Source organism: Xiphophorus maculatus, chromosome 14, assembly GCF_002775205.1.
Source record: "Xiphophorus maculatus strain JP 163 A chromosome 14, X_maculatus-5.0-male, whole genome shotgun sequence".
Taxonomy (NCBI): Eukaryota; Metazoa; Chordata; class Actinopteri; order Cyprinodontiformes; family Poeciliidae; genus Xiphophorus; species Xiphophorus maculatus.
The window spans coordinates 1,271,288-1,280,852 of record NC_036456.1 but is presented as its reverse complement, the minus strand read 5'-3'; positions in this window follow the sequence as shown (position 1 = coordinate 1,280,852).

Sequence of the window (9,565 nt, the reverse complement as noted above, 5' to 3'; positions counted from 1 at the left end):
GGGGTGCCTAAAAGCTAAGTATAGTTTTTTTTAAATTCATGTAAAGCACGCGGCTCAAGGGGCAGGATGGCCAGTGCACTTCCAGCCTTCCACGTGGAAGGTTGGCTCTCTCCCCACACCTAACCCTTACCCTAACCTAACCCTAACCCTACCCTAACCCCTAACCCTAACCCTTACCCTAACCCTTACCCTAACCCTAACCCTATTATCAACTTATTTTTTCTTTCTTTTTCTATTTAAAAGTGATAAACACAGAGAAAACAACAAATAAAAAAATAAAAAAAGAAGAGAGTAAAGAGAAGAGACAGAGAACGAAGCTGAACGAAGAGGGAGGAGCCTCGGGAGGAGGAGGTAATAAATAGGAGGGAGCTCTCCTCCTCCTCATTCAGTTGTTGGAGAGCAGAGAGTTGAACACAACACAGAGAGAGAAAAGAGAGAAAAACAAAAGTGCCTGAAGAAGACGAAAAAAAAGTCGAAACGTCGCACATTTCATATAATTTCATTAGCTTAAAAATAAAAACAATCTTTTGATTCGGACTTTTTTATTTATTTTTTTATTTTTTGAATTAATTTTTTGGATTTATTTTCATTTTTTTAAAAAAAAACATTTCATTTGGCTTTCCATAAAAAATAAAAAATACAAAAAAATAATAAAAATATATAAAAAAACACAAAAAAATTAAAAAACATACAAAAAAGTACAAAAAATTATAAACATATCTAACTAACATAAATAAATTAAATATAAACACCTATAACTACTAATAACCTAAACTAAATATATGATTATTGTTTAAGAAATAAAGCTGCCTGAGTAAAGAAGATTAAAAAATAATAATAAAAGACAAAAACTGAAACAACCAGATATAACACACAGGGATGTGGCCGGAAGATGAGTGGAAGGTGGTCCGCTATGGAAGGAGACGGCGAGAGCATCCCCCTGGTCCATCCAACAGATGGGAGGAAGGAACGTGGAGGAGGAAGGAGAGAGCACCTCCTGCTGCCTATAGGGGGCAGGCAAGAGCATTTGGCTCCAACTTACCTCTTCCTAACCCTGAAGAAGACAAATAAAAGTCGAAACGTTGTACAAACAGGGGGCAACAAAGACAATAGGAGGCCAATTCAAAGAAAGAAGCAAAGACACAGAAAGCCATTAGCGGGCCAGTTGGGGGCCGGTGGCGTATTGTTCAGTGGATGATAGGGACGGGATGGCCAGTGCATTTGGTCTTTGACCACTTACCTAACACCTTATCAGCCCGTGCCCCCAGAGCTGGACACTGTCAGTACGCTATCCGGTCTCCAGCTGGTTAGATAAAGCCCTGTTTATGAGCCCTTACCTGGTGTTTTCATAACCCTGCCCCGAGCCCTACCCCTAACCCTAACCCTCCCTGTAAAACCTCATGTGTGAATTCAATTTTATTTTTTGTAAGTCAATGTGATTTAATTTCGATGGACAGAAAGAGGAAAAGTACATGGGGGTGCCTAAACTAAATTTAAGTTGCAGAAGAAACAGAGGGGAAAGAAACATAAGTACCTGAAGAAGACAAATAAAAGTCGAAACGTTGTACAAACAGGGGGCAACAAAGACAATAGGAGGCCAATTCAAAGAAAGAAGCAAAGACACAGAAAGCCATTAGCGGGCCAGTTGGGGGCCGGTGGCGTATTGTTCAGTGGATGATAGGGACGGGATGGCCAGTGCATTTGGTCTTTGACCACTTACCTAACACCTTCCCTTTTTCCTAATCCTAACCATTCCCTTTTTCCTAATCCTAACCATTCCCTTTTTCCTAATCCTAACCATTCCCTTTTTCCTAATCCTCCTTTCCTAACTCTAAAAATTTTTTTCTTTTTCTTTTTTATTAAAATAATAAAAAAAACATAAAAACATCTTTAAAAGTTCTTTTTTAATTTAAATATATTTCATTAAAACTAAATTCATTTAAAAAATTTGAAGACAAACAAATAATTTCATAAATACCTAATAATAAAATACTACAACATACACACGAAGTTCGACGAAGGAGGAGGAGCCTCAGTGAGGAGGAGTCTATAAATAGGAGAGCCCTTCTCTCCCTGCCTCATTTCGTGTTGAGCCAGAGCAGGGACAACATCATTAAAAAACCACTATACAGTGTACCTAAGGCCTGAGGAAGACCTATATAGGTCGAAACGTCGCAGATTAGGTACACCAAGTTCATTTCAGTTATTTAATTAAAAAATTGATTAAAAAATTGGTTAAAAATCTGAAATTTTTTTTTTGAATTTTATTCTTATTTTTTTATTTATTTATTTTTTATTTTTTCTTTTCATTAAAAAATAAAAAAATCACAAAAAAATTAATAATAACTTCATAGTATAAAAATAAAAATAAAAACATATAGAGATTATAAATACATAAAAAATAATTCATATATTATTGTTTAAGAAATAAAGCTGCCTGAGAGAAAGATAAAAAAGAAATGTGACAAAATACCTGGGAAGGGGTTGGGCACAGAGGGAGACGGGAACAACGTCCCTTTGCCCACCAACAGTGGGATGGAGGTTGGAGGAGGAAGGCCCGTGCCACCCCTGTCTTCTACGGAAGGCAGGCTAAACCCTTCTTTCCTACCCTACCCTAACCCTAACCTAACCCTACCCTACCCTAACCCTACCCTACTTGCAGGGAAGGTGGGTGGGGGCAAGGGCTGTATACACACCGAGTTTCAGCCAGAGAACCCTTACCGTATGGGACTTACAGAGAGTGAACCGGTTTTTCAAATGTATGGGTGTCAATGGCAGCTATGCTTTAGGAATGAGCTACAGCGACCAAACTCACAGGGTACCTGGGGACCCTCCATGAGTGCCTGGAGGCCAAGTATGGGCCCCATAAGTCTTTTAGTTTTTCACTTACAGAGAGTGAACCACTGACTTTTCTGGTTTTCATCCTATATCCCTCCCCCCAAGTTAAAAACGATTTAAGAAAACCTGTAAATATTTTAAACGAATTCGGTACAGAAAGGGAGACACAAAAAAGAAAGGGGGCGGAGCCTCGCCTGAGGGAGGAGATAAATAGGGCTGCAGAGCAGCTTGCAGCTCATTTCTGCTCCAGCCAGCGAAGCGACAGTATCTCCCTCAGAGCTCGGCTTTTTCTTTTTATAACTTTTTATTGCGCCCAGCCTGAAGAAGACCCGTTTCAGGGTCGAAACGTCGCGAAGGGCGCTCATTATTTTTATTTCTAAAAACTTAAAAAATTAAACAAAAAAATCTTTTTTGGAAAAAAAACAAAAAAGAAAAAAACCAATAACTTATAGATTTTATTTTTTGATCGTTTTCTCCTTTTGAAAAGGAAATTTTTTTTGTTTTATTTTTTTATTTTTACGTATTGTTTCCACAACTGGAAACCCTCCCTTAGTTTTTTATTTATTTAAATAAAAGCACAAAAAAACATATTTTACACCACACATCACAAATAACACAGACACCACACCCAAAACAAAGGACACACAACAACATGGAAGACGGATGGACGATGGTGGGACGACGCCGTCGCCGTCCGGGACTTCACCGTCCTTTCCGGGACTGGGACCGGGGAGGCTCTCCGGATTGGAGGGCCAGTGCACCTCCCTCCTATAGGAGGAATCAGTTCCCCTACCCTAACCCTATCCAAAAGAGAAATAAAATATTTTTTACAGTGTGTGGGCTGTTGTCAAAGGAAGATGACAGACATCATAACCAACAGCATAGATGTACTGGGCTTCCCGAACACCTCAGCAGAACCTTAGCCTCCATACCATGCTGCACTGATGCAGTAATTCAAATTTAAAATACTTTATTGATCACAAAGATAAATTAGATAACAGTGATACTCCAACAGGCTGCCACCCTGAGTGGCGCAATTATGGAATAATAATAATCCATGCAAAAGAAGTCCATACATATTGTACTAATTCATCACTTAACACAGCTGTACACGGTGCTATCCATTCATTGTGTTCTGCTTCTCCAACACAGAACAATGCCAACAACAAGATCATTTAATTTCCCTTCACTTTGAGACACCATCCACTATTTGCACATCCTTGACTCTCCACCCCTTCATAAAATATTCAGAGTGTGGCATTCATCCAGCTGCTGCCCCCGCCTCCCCTTCCCACATATGCCTGGCAGGCAGCCAGGGAATGTGGCCTTTTGAGGGCAACAAAGGGCAGGGAAAGTAAGAAATCTATTCAGCTTTAAAATTCAGAACAGGGGAATAGATGTTGATAATAAATGAGTTGGTCATCAAACAGGACTGGGTATTCTCATCAAGTCTGTCAACAGCTATGAATTCACATGCTCCCTCCTGATCATGTGACGATTGAGGGATGATGCAAAACTCCCAAGTAGGAGATGGGACTTGTAGTTTGGAGCCACTTTAACATGAAACAACAGCAAACTCTAATTGTTTATTTTAGAAGTCTTCAGCCTGACTGTTATGACCCATATAGGGGTCACCGAGGCACTGCAAGAAGGTCATGATATTTCCAATTAGTTGTTTTTTTGTATATTTTTGTATATTTGACTAAAATATAAACAAAAATACACATTAACATAAAAAAACATGTAAAAAATTTATAAAATGAGGTGTGCGACACAGGTGTGAATATTTTTGTTTTATTATTTAGGAAGAATTGAATATTGTTTTAACAGAAAACGGGGTGCACATACATTGAATTAAGATGCAATACGGAGTTACAGCACAGAGTGACAGAGTCAGATGGGTTCATCTTAGTTCTATCAGATACATGAAGGAGTTCACAAGCAGTCTCAGCCTTATTTTTGTTTCACTAAGGTGAGTAACGGCCACCAATCACATCATATGATTACTGCAATGAGCAGTCTTATGTATATATGACCACTTGCATGTGGCATCACACCTTTCAGAAGGGGCCAGCATGATGAAACTTACCGGAAATGGTGTCCACTGTAAGCCTCTCCATGGGCCATAACATCTTGTCAAGAAAATCCGAGCTCATCCCACTTCCCCATGCTGGAGATTTTAGTTTAACAGTAATAATAAATAAAGTTATCTTTAAAATGAATCACTCAAGTGACATCAAGGCCCAACAGTAGACTTAAGTGTCAATAAAGTTAGTTTAACAGTAATAATAAATAAAGTTATCTTTAAAATGAATCACTCAAGTGATATCTAGGCCCAACAGTAGACTTAAGTGTCAATAAAATAAATCTGGTTGTGTGTGTTGTTTTTGTCTCATGCAAACTTTGCTTTAATTCTACTTTTCTCTATTTAATCATAAGAAATCATAGTCAGTCAGAGAGAGTCATGAAGCAAGAAAAGCAGGTTTCCTGGAAAAAGAGGAAGTAAGTTCCAGCCTGCAGATTTATAAAAATAGCTGAGACTATTCCTTATTTTAAAGCATGAAAGTTTTAAAGAATGAAATCTAAAACATTTTGAGTAATTTGATAAGATTCAAAGTAAAATACTTATATTAATATTGGTTTACTTGTAATAATATTTACACGAACATTTGTGGGAACAGTTACAAGAAAAACAAGTAACTGTAACTTTGGCATCAAATAATTAGAATCATGTATTATTCTTGGTTTCTTTTCAGAAAAACATCTGTAATAACTCACATTAAGATTATAATAAGTATAATTAATAAGTTATGGTTATAAAATCATAAATGAATGCTAAATCAGAGAAGCTAAAGAAAATAAATGTGATATAAATGTGATTTTGACATTGAACTTGAAATGGTGTAAAAGGTGTAACTGCAATTAAACATCACTGATATGTTGGAGGTAGAGAGTAGGTGAAAGGTGAAAGGCAAGGAACTAACAGGAGAGCAGAGATGATCAACGCCTTATTTAGAGAGTAGGTGAAAGGTTGTGCAGGCAATGGACATAGGAGGTTGAGCAACCCTGAGACATTAGCACAGACATCAGGAAATGTCTGTAAGACAGTGATGGATATGAGATCATCTGTCTAAGCAGTCAGAAACCCTATAAAAGGTGAGTGCAAAAGAGGAACCGTTCGTTGGATCCTCCGGGCAGCTTCGAGCCAAGAGATGGACAAAGAACTCTGCAGCTGAAGAAGAGCCGGGGCCACGGAGCCGAAGACTGTCCGGCCATGGGGACCAACCCGTCAGCCCCACAACCTGTGGCTTCAAATCGCACTTCTCTCATCGGCTGGGTTCAGACCCCAAAGACAAAGATGAAGACAAAGGCAAAGACAAAGAAGAAGAACTGGTGCCTTCCTTCCTGCCAGCACCAAGTCCTGTGTGACCTCACCATCCATGCGGAGAAGAAGCTCATCAGACCTACAGAGATTCCTGCCTTCGCCGATCAACATCTTCCTCCTGCTGCAACACCTTCTTCATCATCAGACCTGCGGAGATCCTGGCCTTCATCGATCGGTGTCTTCCTCCTGCTGCAACACCTTCTTCATCATCAGACCTGCGGAGATCCTGGCCTTCATCGATCGGCGTCTTCCTCCTGCTGCAACACCTTCTTCATCATCAGACCTGCGGAGATCCTGGCCTTCATCGATCGGCGTCTTCCTCCTGCTGCAGCACCTTCTTCGTCGTCGTGCCAGGTCTGGGGTTCGAGGCGCCAGGCTCCGTCCGTCTCTCTCAAAGGTTCCTTTTTTAGTTCTCAGTGTCAGCAGTAGGGAAAGATAGACTAGATGATTGATTTTACTTATTTGATTATTTCTGCTACTGAATTAAGCTGTACTGACCCTTGCAAAACTGCCTTACTAATAAAATATTTAGCATAAAGAAAATCTAAAAGATGTTGTGGACATTCAGTTAATGAGTCACCTTAAAGTTCTTTGATGGTTGTAAAATAGCTGTGATGTTTGATTCTGGAGAGGAAGAGGTGGAAAATGTTTTATAGGTTGCTGGTAGCCCAAATTTAAAACAACATCCTTGGGACTCGCCCGAGTCACTAAAACCTACCTGGTTCAATAACAAATGCAAGTTGTAAAATAGAGAACGAGCGACCGTTAACAGGTGTGCTCTGTGAAACTAGTTGGCTGTAGGCTGCTCAGTCTGGCTAATTCACAGAGGGAAGAAGGGTGAGACACCTGGATGTAGGCCGTTAAAAATCAGGTGAATCGTTTCTCGAAACCAGCTTAAACAGAGTTTACTTCAGTTCTGGACAGGGTAAATCCCGGCAGATTTAGGAAACTCAATTAACCCGTTAGATGGAGAGCTGGTAGCACATCTCCCCTCTCAGAAGAGGAAGTAGAGAGTGAGAGAGTAGAGACAGAAAGGAGGGGGGGGGTGTTGCGCAACAACAATCTTCACGAGCAATAAAATGTCCTAAATGTTCCTCTTGTTCCAACTTTAATATCTCGGTATTTGGAAGCGTGCCCAATACTGACTGAATGGCTTTGCTCTCTTCCTTCCCAGCCATTGCCAAACCCTATCTGGGCAGACTACAACTCTAAATTAATGCAAAAAAGTAGCATAATCATTCACAAATTCTACTTATGTTTGCTGATTAGCCCAACTGAAATTCAACTGTAGATGAGAATGAAACAGAATTGCATAGGAAGCCAATGGCTAGACTAATGCTTTTACAATTAGTATGTGTGGTTTGTCCTGAAATTCTGTTGTAGGTTTATGCCCAACATGTCCTCTGTTCTGGTGAAACAATAACAGTTTTAGTTGTCCAAATAAAATTATTCCAGAAGTCCTGGAGTTGGTCCCATTTTAGGATTTTTGGAGACTTCATTAAGCATCTTATAGCTCTAGGTGTGAACTTACTGGAACCATGAGACCACCAGACAGTTGTCCTCCACTCACAGACTGTTTAAAATAAAGAATTTTCAAATTCCTTTGAGGCCTCTTTTAATTCCTTACAAGACCCATAAGCTGCAAAAATATTCATCCAGAAGACCACACCCTCACTTCAACAGGCAGGAGCACCAAACTCAATACCTGTGTTTCCATTACAAATATGCACTAATGTGTAGTTACATTCCATTAGTGTCAAAAAACACAATTTTGCAATTGCAATGTTTCCATTAAATAAGATATTGCATTGAAATAACACATGAATAAGCTTGTTCATGCAATAAGTCATAAAAATCAGTTTTTAATGACCTATTAAAAATCTTTGTAGTGATGAATGTAAACAGTTACATGAGCTATATTCATAATTCAGCCATGGCACTAATGCTCGTCCATCAGCCATCACAGGAGATGTCTGCATCTTACTTAGGTGTTGGAGCATCAATACCCGCATACTTGTTTTAGCTGAAGTTTAAACAGAAGAAATTTTCAACATGTTCAATAATAATGTTCTCATCATGTTCAGCTTATGTGACATAGCTGTGTAAAATTCCTGCCATTTTAAGGTATAAAGTGATCTTTTATAGCCATAATGACAAAGATGTATCAAACCATAATGCTGCAACCAGTAGGAAAATAAACCATTTGACTGAAGAGGCCAGTAGTGAGACGAGTTTAGGCCAATTCATGCCGAACTAAAAGAAATGCACAAAATTAGCATTGGAACATATAGGTAGAACTCTAAATAACTTATTTAGAGAGTTTATCAGCAAAAGAACTTGATTTGGGAATGAGTTTCAAGTTGTAATAAAGGGTTTACTTATTTATTCATGACCAAAAATGTTTGTTTTTAAATCGGTTTGAAATAGCCTTTTTCTTGAGTTTTTAAAGTTTATTAATATTACTTGATTTTTTTTCAGGATTTGTATATAAAATCCATATGTCCAAATCTGTTATAAAAAATCACAAGCTCTGGTTGTCATGAAGTGCGGTTGTAGGGTGGTGAGGAAAACGTGGAGGACCCAGGTTGGAATGATGAACTAATATTTAATGGTGAAAAAGGCACAAATAATCCAAAAGTCCAGGCAGCACAGATGAGCAGAAAACTAAGACTCAAATCTGGTAGCGACTGGTAACATCAAAAGCGACACAACAGAACCAACAGACTGGAACAACAAGGACCCGACAAAGACAGAGAGACACAGGTGGTATTAAATACACAAAGGGTAATCACAGAACGAGACACACCTGGGAACAATCAAGGGGTAGACAGGACAACACAGAAACTCAAAATAAACACAGAAAACCCAATCCTGACATTGGTAGGGTGTGCAGTTTTTTTAATGACTGTAAACTGACATCCTAACCTTGTTTTGGTGTAAATGCTGGAAAGTGTTTTCCACATGCATGCACATCATCTGAAAGGAGTTCCTTGAGCTGCAGACTGAACAAGGAGACGCTCTGTTCTGCTTCTAATGACTTAACATACAAAAAAGACATTCAAATTATTCACTTTGTATGACTCACTGAGGAGAAAACCTCTTTTCAAAGCATTTTCCAGACCAACAGTGAAAACACACTCACCCAGACCTCAGTGACAATGACCTGACCTGACAACACTTCCATCAGAATCTGCAGCTCAGAAGCAGAAAGTCTGTACTGCACACAAAAAATTCACCGCAGGACAAAGAGTGCTCCCACATTCCACACACATACACACGACCCAGAGTCACAAGAATGAAAGACTTCCCAGTGCAATGAAAGTGATTTAGCATCTAGATTTT